This window comes from Pleuronectes platessa, chromosome 4, assembly GCF_947347685.1.
Source record: "Pleuronectes platessa chromosome 4, fPlePla1.1, whole genome shotgun sequence".
Classification (NCBI taxonomy): Eukaryota; Metazoa; Chordata; class Actinopteri; order Pleuronectiformes; family Pleuronectidae; genus Pleuronectes; species Pleuronectes platessa.
This window is the reverse complement of record NC_070629.1, coordinates 16343790-16357739: the sequence shown is the minus strand read 5'-3', so window position 1 is coordinate 16357739 and position 13950 is coordinate 16343790. Positions and strand designations below refer to the sequence as shown.

The following is a 13950-nucleotide window of genomic DNA, read 5'->3' as shown; positions in this document are numbered from 1 at the left end:
GCATACATGCATCTATTCATATATGTGTGTGTGTGTGTGTGTGTGTGTGTGTGTGTATGTGTGTGTGTGTGTGTGTGTGTGTGTGTGTGTGTATGTGACTGTTTAGGTCTACCCCTGGTTTAACCAGCCCCACATGTGACACTCAAAGAGGGTCTGATCTCCTCACCCCTGCTGGGACCCATACACCCCTGGTTCCCATTGACTTTGGTTTCATGCTCACGGCGCAAATGCAAAATATGGCAATAGAAAAAAGAAGAGCGCGCGAGAGAGAGAAAGAAAAAAAACAGAAAGAAAGAAAATAAACATAAAACAGAGGATAATAGAGAAAGATTCAAGCCATGTGCTTCTCTTGCCAGTAAACAACAAGCGGCCCTGGATGGAAAAAAGAGGCATCCCAGGGTTTTAATCCTGCAAGTGATGTTTGTCTGTAAACGCTGCTACCTCTGTGACGAGCTGGAGACGACAGCATTTAGAGGAAGTTATGCTGACTCAAACAGAAAATAATGAGTCCCACTGGTCCGTCACAGGTCCACGGCGGTGGAGATTCTGTGGCAAACTTTCTGCTTGTTTTTTTTTGGCTTGAAAAAGTAATGAAACAAACAGTTTTTGTAAAAAAAAAGGCTTATTTGCAATGAAAATGAACCACATTATATTCACTTGGAAGTCGTCCATATCTATTAGATTGGGCTGGTCGTACTTTGATCTTGAATGAAAGACTTGGCTGTGGTTCGCTCCTACCTGCCACAAGCCACCAGCCAGTGGCATAAATCTTGAGATCAGCCCGTATTGATAGGGCCTTGGCTTCCGATTTGGTAACACGTGTGCATATCCATTTCCCTGACAGAGACTGATTGCACATGACTGGGGAGGTAATAGAATTGTCTTTAAGGGACTCGACGTCATTTATTACAAGCAGAAGGTAGGCTACACCTGCGGAGCATCCCATTACTCCAAATATCACTCCTGCTTTTGTCAAGTGCATCCTCTTTTCTTTAATGGTTTGTGGCAATATCAAAGAAAAAGTCCGCTGGTCGTAGCCACTCCAAATGGAAGTATCTTGTGTATATTTCAATCTGTACCATCATCTGAGGAATCATGTAACTTCTCAGAAAGTTATAAATATCAATTTATTTCCTAATGCAGTCAAATGAAGGGTAAAAAAGAAAGTAAAGAAAAGTTCTACCCCTAAAATGTGACACCAATCAAATTACTACATTGTTCATCTGGCTGATTTAGGGATAATTATTCATCATATTAAAACAATTTTAAAAGCATATGAACCATGAGTAGCCCCAATATCAAACCACACATAACACTCAGTTTTATAAAGCAGCCTCTCTGCTTCCTCTACACCTCACACAGACAGTTCATGACCCTGAAAACAAAGTTTTAGGAGCTGTGTATTCTGCAGTCGGACGGCAGAGGAGATGGCAGAAACTGCACTAAACAGATGTTGAAGCTAATATTTTACAACAAGGAACAAATTATGTTATTGTTTGGAAATGTGTTCACTGCAAGACTCCGACAACTGCCCCACTGAGATAAGCCAAATACCTGGGATTTAATAACAACTTATTGAATAAAAGGCGCTTTTATGTCTTTCATTCAAAATTCTTCACCCATAGCATTCTCATCATTAATACTGATATGCGGCATGTCCCAATTTCCCTCCTCTCTCATCATCCTCTCTTTTCCCCCCTCTGTTCTTCTCTCTTCCTTATCTCCTCAAAGTTTCTTAGCGGGAGGAAAGCAGCAGCTATAAAGTCTCGGGCTGTACCCCGGGGAACTTATTATGTGGAGGGAACTAACAGCACAGTGTTTTCTTCTGTCTGTCTACCTGTTGGACTGTCTGCCATTGATCTGGGAGGCAGGTGTCAATACAGAGAAAGAAGGCAAGACATCATTAGCATCATAAAAACTCATGTTGCAACCCATGCATGCAGAGTCTGACACCTGACATCTGATGTGCCGCGAATTTCATTCCTCCTGTTCGTGACCTTCAGGGTGACGCGAGACAAAGAAATGAGTGTGTGAGAACAATTAGAGGATTGAGAACATTGTGTCTGAAATGTAAATTTATGAATGGAAAAAAAAAAGCCATGGAAATATCTGGGAAATCTTAGGACTGTTGCAGGGACAAAATAAGCAATTTCCCAATTATTTGATACAACAAGAGAAAGTCTGATTTGTGTTGTTTACCCTTGAATTGTTTGTTGCTTAATTGTACAGTGAATTGCTCAGAACAAAATACAGCTTTGTAAATTCAAAAGCAGCTATTATGGTTTCAAACGTGAGCAATTACAGTTCTCTTTGTGCAATTTGTCCCTCTATAGGCTGAAGGTACACATGTAATGGTAAGAGCTGGAGTGCCACAGAATAATACACGGGGCACATTATTAGCAAGTGCTGTGTGTGCAGGTTCTTCAGCCCCCCCTCCCCCCCTTTAAAACCACCCCCATTGCTTGCTAAGCTAAGTTATCAACATTAGAAATGCAAATCCAGGTAACACGTCTTCTTTTATTCCCTGTTCCGTGCGGTGCATCCCTATTATTACACTGCTGACATTCCCTACTTGTCCTTAAATCAACATCTTACAGCCTATTAGCTTAAGCTTTGGGGGACAATAGCTACAGTCGACAATCCTTGAAAGTTTACAATGCATACATAGCTCTCTGAATACCTGCCGCGGCTCGTATAACGTGGAGGCTGAGGAATGTGGGAACAAAGTCAAATAAAATATGAACCTGGATTCTCTCTAAGTCAGATTCCCTTTTGATCCCCGGGATGAGTTTCCGAGGTTCAGCAAATCAAATGTAAGAGGAGTGTTAAAATTATTAGCATACTTTAGAGACGCATACTCGTGTGATGAGTGTGATTTTAAGTGTCTGCCGTCTGTCTGCTTTAAATGAACTGCGGCAGTTTATCTACAATATTTAAGTCAAAACATTCAGCCAGAATGGAAAGAAAAAGATCTAATGAGCAGCAACTTTTTACACAAACCCATAAACGTGTAGCTAATCTTTAAGCTTGACAATTAAAACGTCACCAGTCATTTACACTACATTCAATCAACCCTTTACACCACTGTTGTACTGTAGCATTGTTTCTGCACATGCTGAATAAAACATAATATCCTCCTGAAGCCACTAGGGGTGTTTTGAGACCGAGACGGAAGTACAGCAGGCGCACACACTGACACACACACACACGCACGCACGCACGCACACACACACACACACAGACACACCGTCACCGCTCTCGGGGCATTTTCCTGCTTAATGAGGCTTTGTCTTTGAGGGGGCTTGGAGGACAGGAGGTCACGCAGGGTCAGCCTGACACAAGGTCAGTCTACTCATCAGAGCTGGGTTAGGAAGTCTGGAGCCAATGTCAGTAGAAATCATATCTTCTAGACGCAGACAGGAAAGAAACGATGTGTGTGTGTGTGTGTGTGTGTGTGTGTGTGTGTGTGTGTGTGTGTGTGTGTGTGCGCGTGTGTGGCCATAGACCTGTGTGCGATTGTTTGTGCGCCATTTATTATCTCAGCAGCTGCATGATCTCTAACTCCTTTCTTCTTGTCATATTTTACACCGGCCTGTCCGTCACGTTACCTTGACAAATCACACGTTAATTCTTTAATCCTGCCTCTCGTGACGTGGTAAGAGCAGGGAAGGAAACGCCGGCCTAATCACTCACTAATAGTGACGACAAATACCTGTCGCTGTCATCCACCGGCGAGGTGGCGGAGACGGGAGGAGACGGGAGGAGACGGGAGGAGACGGGAGGAGGCGGTGTGTGTGGCTGCGGCTGGTAGACAAACCCACAGTTGAAAACACACACATACACCCACTCGCACACATATTCTCCTAATTAACCAGGTCACAGTGCAAGAACACACAGCGACCTGCCTCTTTCTCCTCTCCGCGCTGACACCGAGGCTCCTGGCTGTGCCCAGAAAATACACCAGCTTTGTGTCCCTGTCCTGTCTCGTTTGGCTACCGGCGACTCGCACGAATCTCTATTCTGGGAGTGTCATTCAGCAAGGGTAGGGACGGGGGAGACAAGCTTATTTGGAGAAGTTCCCTGTGCGGTGCTGTGTTGCCCTGCGCGGTCCAGACCAGTCAGTGTCTTAAACTTCAATAATTGTGATTTATGCCCCAGCCGTCGGCAACGTGTGTGTTGTGTTCCTTTGCGGAACGACGAGGAGTGACATATTTCGTCGGTGACCCGACCTGTTCACGACACTCACATTCTGTTCATTCCCTCCCCGTTCATCTGCAGCTGTCTCACACACACACACACTTATTCTGTGTTTGTCGAGGTGTAGGGAAAAGTGAGATATCAAACACTTCTGAGGGCAAGAAGGTAAAGACGGAGGCTTATTTCAGCTCACATGTAGAAGTGCGCCACAACAGAGAAACTAGGGCATCAGATGCCCCTGTTCTTTGATGCAGGCGGCGGTGACACTAACTTTTTTTTCCTCGTGTTGATTTTGTCCTTGCTGCAGGATGCCTCGGATACGAGTTTTGTGTTCTCAGAGGAGGACACTTTTAGCTTGTCTAAACCTATGGGCCTCAAGTGGAACAACCAGTCTAATGACCAGGGGGAGGGAAATAGGGGACCTGGACAAATAGCTGACTAAATTTGGAATTTTCTAAAAAGCCATTGTGATTTATTTGGCTTGTTACATGAAGCTCAGAGGTTTGAGGAAAGGAAACAATGTGTATCAATAAAACCCATCCTATATGGAATAGGATTACAGTATAGGATATCAAAAGGGACATGCGTACATATGTTTTTAAACTTATAATTCTTATGCTGTATCTTTATTTAGATTTGTACTGTTATACTCTGTTCTTATATGTTGTCGTTTATTTAGATATTTACTGATATACTCTGTTCTAATATGTTTTCGTTTATAATTGACTGAGCATATTTCAACAAGTGCTAAATGCTTTGTCTTAGACAACTTCAGCAAATATGATGAGTTTAGTCATAAAATCATAAATATTTAAATTATAGCAATTATTATCTCACTTCAGTTTACATATTTTACCATGAAACATTGTTTTCATTACTTAGCTTTTGGAGCAGGGGTTACATTTGGGAAGTGCAACTTAAGAGATATACTGCGAAATATATAAATTCAAACAATATGATACTAATCACTACAGTATTACACTTTTAATGAAGAAAAATGATCTAGAGTTGATTCAGAGAGTCCTGTGTACACAAGGAAAATGCTCAGAACCATCACTTTCATCCACATGGTAGCATGACAAAACATGTACCTGAATCAAATGAGGCGGATTATGCATTTTATCTTACTGCAGCACATAAGAACGACAGGACCAAAAGACACCTGACACACGTGGCAGGTGAGGAGGGTAAGGCTGATTGATCCTCTCCTCATCTCTCAAGCGACTGTTTTCCTCCAACAGCATTCCAAGGAGACAACATTCAAACTTGCACAAAGCTGCGTCTCCTCACCTCGCGTAAACAGCTTTAGGAGCAAAGACGGGACAAGGGAAGGTGTTAAGATTGTGACACAAACTATGTATGCAAGTGCACGTGCAGCCAGACACGCGCAAACACAAATCCCATAACCCCCCTGCACACACACACACGCACCTTTGTAGATCTGATTCAATACAGCATCAAAACAAGACGTCTATTTTTTCCGTCTTTTTTTTTAAATAGTGTCTCTCAAACAGGACTTTCTACATCACAAAGAGGGAGGCGGCACGAAAAGAAAGGAAAAGCTAAATTGAGTTTGAGTCCAAGGTCAGTGTGTAGCTGTCTGCACAAAAGTCAGATATCTCCCAAAAAGTATCTATCAAGTTAGGGAGAAGGCGCCCTTGTCCCGACCCCTGCAGAGTTGCTGGAAAGAAGGTTTCCTGTAAAAAAAAAAAAAGTTTATCCGAAGGTACAGAAGATTAACGAGGGTGTTTTCATTGGCTGCTCTCTAGTCGTCTCGCAGTACTTAGAGGTGATAAGATCAGAATATTTATCGAGCCTCCTCTTCAGGTCATTTGCTATGTTAATTTTATGAGCTTGATGTTGCCTTTGTTTTGCGGTCATGTGTTATTTCTCCTGAACCCCGGAGCAGGGGGAAGAAAGGGGGATTTGTATACTTAGCGTGCAGTGTCTTCAAATTAGTCACCCATGCATAATTATTTATGCTGTGCAGGGGAGGTGGGGGTTCAGTGGAACAAACTAATTCTACTTGCTCCCTGTGAAAATTAAAATCTATTATTTTTCAATCAGATCAGCCTCTTGTTTCCACACCTTGCTTTATTTGTTTGTGATAATGTTTCATTATTGAGACTTAACGTGTTCCCTTATACATTTCTCAAGGCAAAGAGAAGCCGGGTTGTTTTTCAGCGTGTCACAAAAATATCTGCATTCAAACAAGATGAACATTGGCCAATGATGAAATTAACCAGCCGTTCATTACAGTTATCATTATAAAAAATATGCGGCGATATGAGAAATGGCCCTCTTGCATTTTGTTAAGCATCTAATTGCTCTGTAGATGCTGCGGTAAATGTTTCCCATGAAAAATAAATATGACTAAAAGCACTAATACCACAGACATTTCTAGACAAAGCCGCATCTCACATGTTCCCACCACTGTCAAGTTCATTAAGTGATTCAGCCAAATGGATTGAAGCCCATCAAGCCCCGGCGAACTCCTATAATCATAAATCACTGTGGGGAGGGTCAGGACATCGGGACAGATACAGCGGCCTAAGTCGGCGCATCACTAACTATGACCTCATCTCGGTCCCCCCCCCCATGAAATATCCATGAAAAGTAAACATTTGGCCGCAGATAAGACGACATGATGATGTGAACTCGGACGTATGCAGATAACAAATTACATTGATGAAGCTGTGTCTGGGCCGGAGAGAATCCCCCCCCCCCCCATCGTGGCATCTGCAGGGCTCTTCACGTGGAAATATATAAATCTTTCAAACTGTTTTAAATCACTCTCACCCTCCCCTCCCTCAATCCGCAAGCACTCACCATAAATGCTTATATCAACCGCAGGAGCCGATTGTTAAAGAGAGGTTCTAAGTGCACCGCCCGATCGATATTGATAATGCTGAAAATGTGGCAGGAAAAGAGGAGCGAGGGTGGCGGAGAAAAGAGGGGGAAAAAAAGAGGGCGAGAGGGAGACATAAATCTGCATGAGGTGAATGGGGGAGAGCAGCTGCAGTGGCCTCCGAGTTGTCCCCTTCACCTCTTTGGAAACATCATCAGCACTAATCAGGGCCCTGCTGAAGAGAACGCTCCCACTTGATTTACACCTACTACCCTCTGCTGTGTCAAAGAGAGAGAGAGAGAGAGAGAGGGAGAGAGAAACCGAGTGAATGCATGGAAAAGCGACTAAAGAGAAGAAGCAGGGTGATGGCGGGGGGGGGGGAGCATGAGTTGGAGGGCACTAATAATAGCAGACATATAAATGTGGAGGGGCCGCATTCCTTCAAGGTCAACCTCAGGTGAAGCAAAAGGTTGTATAAAGGTCATACTGGATGAGGGCCATGTAGGCCTCAATGAGAGTCAATAACACCTCCCAGTCTGCAGCAGACGTGTGGGGGTCGCCCCTGCTCTCACATCAATTTGCTGGGCATGGACCGCGGCAATAAAAGAGATGGAGAGAGACTTAGCCAGAGAGAAAGGGTGAGAAAAAAGAAAATGTACAGGCAGATTGTGAAACAGCTCGCCTTTCAACTACTAACTGCTTTTCATGTAAATGTCTTGGACTGACACTTCTTACACATCCCGGCCCCAACCCTCTCCCTCTCTCTCTCTCTCCCCCAAGCACACACACACGCACACACACTCACACTCACACATGCACGCACACACCCTCTCTCTCCATCTCTTTTACTCCAGTACACTCTCTGTCAGCAGAAGAATAAAAGAGAGGGGAAGGCGAGGGAAGGGGCAGGCAGGAGGAGAGAGTGAGAAGGGAGTGAAGGAGGAGGGAGAAGAAGAAGAGGAGGAAAAAAAAAAGAAAAAAGGGAGAACCAGGAGAAATCAGACTCTCGCCGGGGTTGGCGAAAGGTCAGTCCTGACAGGCTCGGAGGTTAAACTGCCGAGTTAAAATACTGTTCATTATCCTCTGCAGCCTCTTCCCAAATTCCCCTCTTTTGTGTCACAGTCAGTGCCCAGCATCAATGTTCCCCACCCCAGGATTTATTAGACATTGTTGAGCAGCGAGAAAGGGAACCTTTTCTGTACAATAGTAGCAGTGATCCTATGGCAAGGACAATACTGCTGCCAACACAATTACAGAGCCTGGCTTGAGTTATAAGGGTTGTAGGACTGACACTGTGGTGTGAGTGTGTGTGTGTGTGTGTGTGTCTCCTTGTATGTGTGTGTGTATGTCCTTGTGTGTGCAGGCACAGTATGATGATAAATACAACCAGCATGTGGTCCAGTAAAACTACAGATTGTTTATGTTGAGCCGATCTGTAAAAAGCACAGTGGAAATTAATACAAAAAACATATAAGAATTTACATAAATTTCTGCATATTTAAAGCCACGTTATTCCAGTGCAGGAAATTTAATTAGTACACATGAAGAGAACAAAGCAGGGGGAATATCCATAACATGAATTAGGCTGAATCACATCATTCATTACTCACCAGAGAGCAATGAGATGTGACACATGGCAACAGAACCCTGCCTGAACCGGACAAATTAAAAACACTAGTAATTAGCGCTATGCAAAACATGTTGTAAGTTTATTACCTGATTTATGTGGCTTCCTGTTTATAAGGGCACCGCGAGCCGGCTATTCGTCTTTCGCCTAGCATGCTTAGGATTCAGAATGAGTTTAAATGATTTATTAAATGAATAAACAAATAAATCACCTCACACCTAATTTCCCTAATGATATTAGAAATGACTAACTGTACAAATTGTGCGAAGTATAAGCCACTATTAACCTGGAGCACCTTTTCATTTCAGGGGTTCAAAACGTCGATCCATTTTCATTTGTGCGAAAACAAAAACATGATTAAAGATTTGACTCCTGACATGGATTCCACAAATAAAACACTCCACTCATGCCGGCGCCTAATAAAAGAGGGTCGCACGCCCGCCGCCGCCAGCGATGCGTCAAAACCTGCAGTCACTTCCAAGTGAGCCGGAGAGAAGTTTACCCCAACAAAACAAACCACCAAAAGCCCAAGCGACCCCCCCACACACACACCCACCAACTCCAAACTTTTCCTCTTATTCCGTTGTATATTTCTATTTAAAGAGACATGTTGTTTTCATCTCTTGCCCCCCTGTTCCCGAGGGGGGGGGGGGGGCTAGAATATAAAAAAAGGTAGACTTTAAATAACAAGAGACTGCCATAAGTTCCCCTGCTAGTCCGCACATTAGCCTCATCTGTGAGTGAGCGTCTGACACCTACTAAAAATGTTTCAGCTCCGCGCGTATGAGAGCATAAATAATTCAAAATTAATCCCCGCTGAGGGGGACTATGGGAATCATACATTTTCGGGGAGTGCGGTCCCTAATGCGGTTCCCGGATCGGAACACCTATGGTAACAATCGAGCAGAGCTGCTCATTACGGCTTGTGAAGAGATATCTTAACCTTTGATTATTGATGTCTTTGAATAGATGGGTATATTTTCTTAGATCTACCCAATATGTGAGCAACTAAATATTAAAAGTTAGAATATTATACTGTATGTACAGCATGGGGAAATATGTCATAAGGTGCTTCAAATTTGTAATGGGGCAAACCTTTTAATTACAATAATTCAGCATTCAACAGATTTAATTACACACACACGACAACTTAAAGACTAACTACACTTTGTGCGAGTGCTGCTGAATGACAGTCTGATTGAGCAATCACTTAATGTGACCTACTTGTGTGTGGAAAGTTAAAATATAGATCTCTACGTAGAGAGCAAGCTTGCAAAAAAGAAAGAAAAAAGAAATGGAGATGTTTTGTTGACATTTACGACAAGTGGGTCAAAAGGTTTGCCCATCGCACTGCAGTGACTCCAGGCTCTGCGCAGGAAGCACTAATTGATGTCAGCTAGATGACATTAGACAATATTAATGCCAGGGGAATTAAAAACACAATCGCAAGGACTAATACATAAAGGAGGTAGATTTAGTGCTGCTGCCATCTGGACACTGAGACATGAAAAGAAGTGGTGTGGAGTCGTACAGTGGAAGTGATATTAACTACACCTCGACTGTAAACGCGGTGACAGATTATATGAAATAACTCCTCTTTCAGATGGATGCAGCCATGGATACGGCAAGCATTCTCGAATAAAAGACGGTGGCGCTCGTTTTAAGTAAACACGCAATGAATCACCTTGTATATATTTATAATATGAAAGACTTGAAAGAGTAACACAACCACAAGTAGAGATGAAAATGCCAGTCTAAGGCATATCAAAGCTATATTAGATGTGTCTGCTCTCGTGTAGAAGGGAGATGTGAAAACACAAACTGATCCTCCACAAAAAAGGACGACTGCAGCGGGTAAAAGAGAGTGGCGTTTGGTGAGGGGAGGGGAAAAATATCCGATTTAGAAAGTGGTTGGAAATATACATATCAAAGGAAAGACATGGAGATTTCCTTTGCCTGTGCATCCCATCCATGTACCCCCCCCCCTCCTTCTCACTCCGAGAAGGGTCTGTTGCAAATTCCCAGGTAAGAGAGCCAGAAACCGACTTACGATGCTCTGCTGTTCATAATCCATAGGTTCTATCAGCAGATTACTAGAAATAAAGTGTTGGGAGAGACGTAAAGCAGGACTCACCGTGCCAGATGAGACAATACCGGTTTCAGTCGGCACTTCACTCCACTGCACATAATTAACAGCCCGCGTTCGGCTCCAGCAAAGACAAAAATGTAGAGGGGGACGAGTTTAAATCTTCCCTCCAGGATAAAGTAATATGTAATTTATGTTGCAATATGTCGTTAATATGTTAGAAAGAAACACAACAACGTACGACAGGATTTTTTGGGAATAAATCTGTGAATTTTTTCATTAAAAGTATATCGACACGTTTTAATAGCTGGATCTCCCAGTCGCTCTCTAGTTTCCCTTCACTCTGTTTTCTTGACTTTCCACCCTCTTTAGCACACCACTGGGTGTGTGTAGGGCAATTCATTCGTCACACGGCTTTACCCATTAGAGGCGGACTGCTAAATGCTTCACCTTTTGATTTTGAGGAGGAGTACAGGATTTGTCAGGGGAAATGGGAAGGTGCTTTATTGCTCCAAATTTCATCACAATAAAGGCTTATGGGGAAGGTGGCATAATCGTTGTCCTATAAATGTCTCTGTGTAGATTACATGCTTCTTGCCCGGCTAATCCTGGTAATTGATGAACTTCTATGCTGACAATTTTTTTTATATTATTTTGTAATTTGTTTATTAATTAAGATAACACTTATTTTGGGACCTCAACCAAGTAAACACGATTATGTGCTCTGCGGGGTGAGTGTTCAGCGCGTTGACGTTCCCAAAGCAGCGAGCTGGCTGGCTGGCAGGCGGCAGCTGCCAGGGAACGTCTAATAGTCTTCCACTGAGAAGTTTAATTCATTTGCCATAAAGCTAAAAATAAACACAGTCACACTTAATTGGGCTCTGAATGTGAGCATTATTGAGCTTTTGAAATAAAGCAGGACCACAAATTATAACCAAGGACTCAACATTTAAACAGCTGAGACACTGTTGAGCACATGGATTTCAATTTTGCGAGTATTATTTATTATAAAAAGGGGACATGGAGCTATAAATACCACGCAAAAATAATAATGAGATTTTAAACATTGTGATTAGTTTCCAATATTTGGGAGGAATCAAAAGCTTTTCATTTATTTACAGCTGATCATAAGGATATAATTCTGTAGCACTGTACAGATAATATACTGTGATTTCTCTATTACCAATAGCAGATGATTAAAACAGTGTGTAAACATTAACAACGTTCATATGTGTTGAGAGGAAACTATGATGTCAGTATGAAGTTTATTTTATGAGACAATTCAAACGTTTTTTCTTTCTTGGAAGTGCGCTATCACGGGTTACAGACCCGGGATGAAACATTTGTGTATCATTCAAGTTTATGATGCAGAGAGACTTTGAGGCAGGGAGGGGGGGTCGGGTTGGGATAAGAGAGCGAAAATCTAAAAGATTTCCATAAAAAAGTGGAATAAATAAGTGCCTGAGATACAACAACTTGGATTTACATACATTATCCAGCTCTATCTCTTTGGGATATTTTACAGTCCCGATATGTGAGGGGGAGCCGAGCGATAAACTGAATATGACCTATGCTCTGCAGGCTCAGCCAGAAAGAGCAGACGCCTGTAAGAATACTCAAGGAGCAGAGGAAAGGTTGAGAGGATGACGACAAAAAGCCAGGGGAAGGAAGAGAAATGACACTAAAAGGCAGTCACGAACTGATTGATGCTCTGCTGTATTTGAAGATCAGTGGCAGCCTTGTGGTGGCAAGCACAGAGGTCAGCGAGTGTATGTGTGTGTGTAAGCGGGCGTGTGTGTGTGTGTGTGGGTGTGTATGTGTGTCCCAGCTTACTTATAAGGGTGTGTGGCTTCCTTTGTCAGTTTCACTGTCTGGATCGTGCGTGTGCACGTGGATGTGTGTGCAGGAACGTGTGTCCAGATTCTCCCTCCCTCCCTCTCGCTCGCTCACTCTCCATTGTAGGAGAGGAGAATCCTCAGTCACTGGGTGGCTGGGGGAAATCAGATGTGAGCAAAGAATATCATGCTCGATTTGGCCTGGGACTGGAGCCGGGGAACTGGAGGAGAGGCGAGCGGCGTGATGATGTATCGAGCCGTTTGCCAGCCGGATGGGGCACATGGTGGCGGCCCTCTCCATGCCTGTCAGCAAATACACATTTTTCACCCAGCAGGAGTAGTGGGAGTCCTGTGTTTGTCTGCGTGTATGTCTGTGTGTGTGTGTGTGTGTGGGGAGGCTGAAGGGGAACATGTTTTTCTACAGAAAAAAGAAGTTCATTGCAAAATGTAGAAGTGATGATTCCTTTGCATTTGGTGTGATGAAAGAATATGGATACTACTGTGTACATGCATATTAATCCAGACTTATGTGTGCACGTGCGTGTGCGTGTGTGTGTCGTGCGGGCGGGCGGGTGGTGGTGGGGGGCATAATGAGCAACTCACTGCAGACACAGCTGTTGCATCACATGAGGCATGGAAGCGGGCCGTTTCATCTCGTCACGGCAAACGCTCAAGCTTCTGCCTCCAACAAACAACTCCACACAAGGAACAAGTGGTTCTAACAAGACTAAGTTTGGGCTTGTGTGTGGCCCCGGATGTGTGTGTGTGTGTGTGTGTGTGTGTTTGTGTGTGCATTTTCTGTGAGCCGTGTGTGTGTGTCCTGAATTTCTTCCTTGCAAAGGTTCATCACCCCATGCATGTGACCCACACACTCGCCAGATTTAACTCTGTTCCCCATCATCGAAAGACAGGAGGGCCTGCAGCTGTGAGTGGCAACAGGAAAAACATCAAACTCCCCAGAAATGGGAAACGCAGAGTGTTTAATGTACAGTGAGCAAGCACCGCTTTGAAAAATATATCAATTTAATTAATGATTCAGAACAAGAAGGAGAGAAACAAGAAGAAGTAAGAAAAATACAGAAATATTTTTTAAAGGAAAATGCCCAAAATGGTATGAGCCACTCAACTCCCTCTCTCAGCTCAGGGAGTTTCAGGTGAACCCCGAGATGTTGGTGTTGCCATACACTACCACATGTTGGCAGCATACAAGGCAGCCTGAAGGTTTCAGGGCAACACATTCACACACACATACTGTATACACACAAGCACAATACTTCACACTAAAGACCTCTGTTCAGCTCGCGTTGAGGGAAGTGGGCTGGGAGGGTCCTTTGATGTGGGTACACCGAGGTCAGAG

The 13950-nt window shown here is 43.5% G+C and overlaps 1 long non-coding RNA gene across 1 annotated transcript in view; it reads right to left on the bottom strand.

Annotated features, from left to right (window-relative positions):
* LOC128438791 (uncharacterized) overlaps nt 1-13950 on the bottom strand; it is a 158197-nt gene that overhangs the window by 119446 nt on the left and 24801 nt on the right. The gene's annotated exons all lie outside the window — the stretch shown is intronic.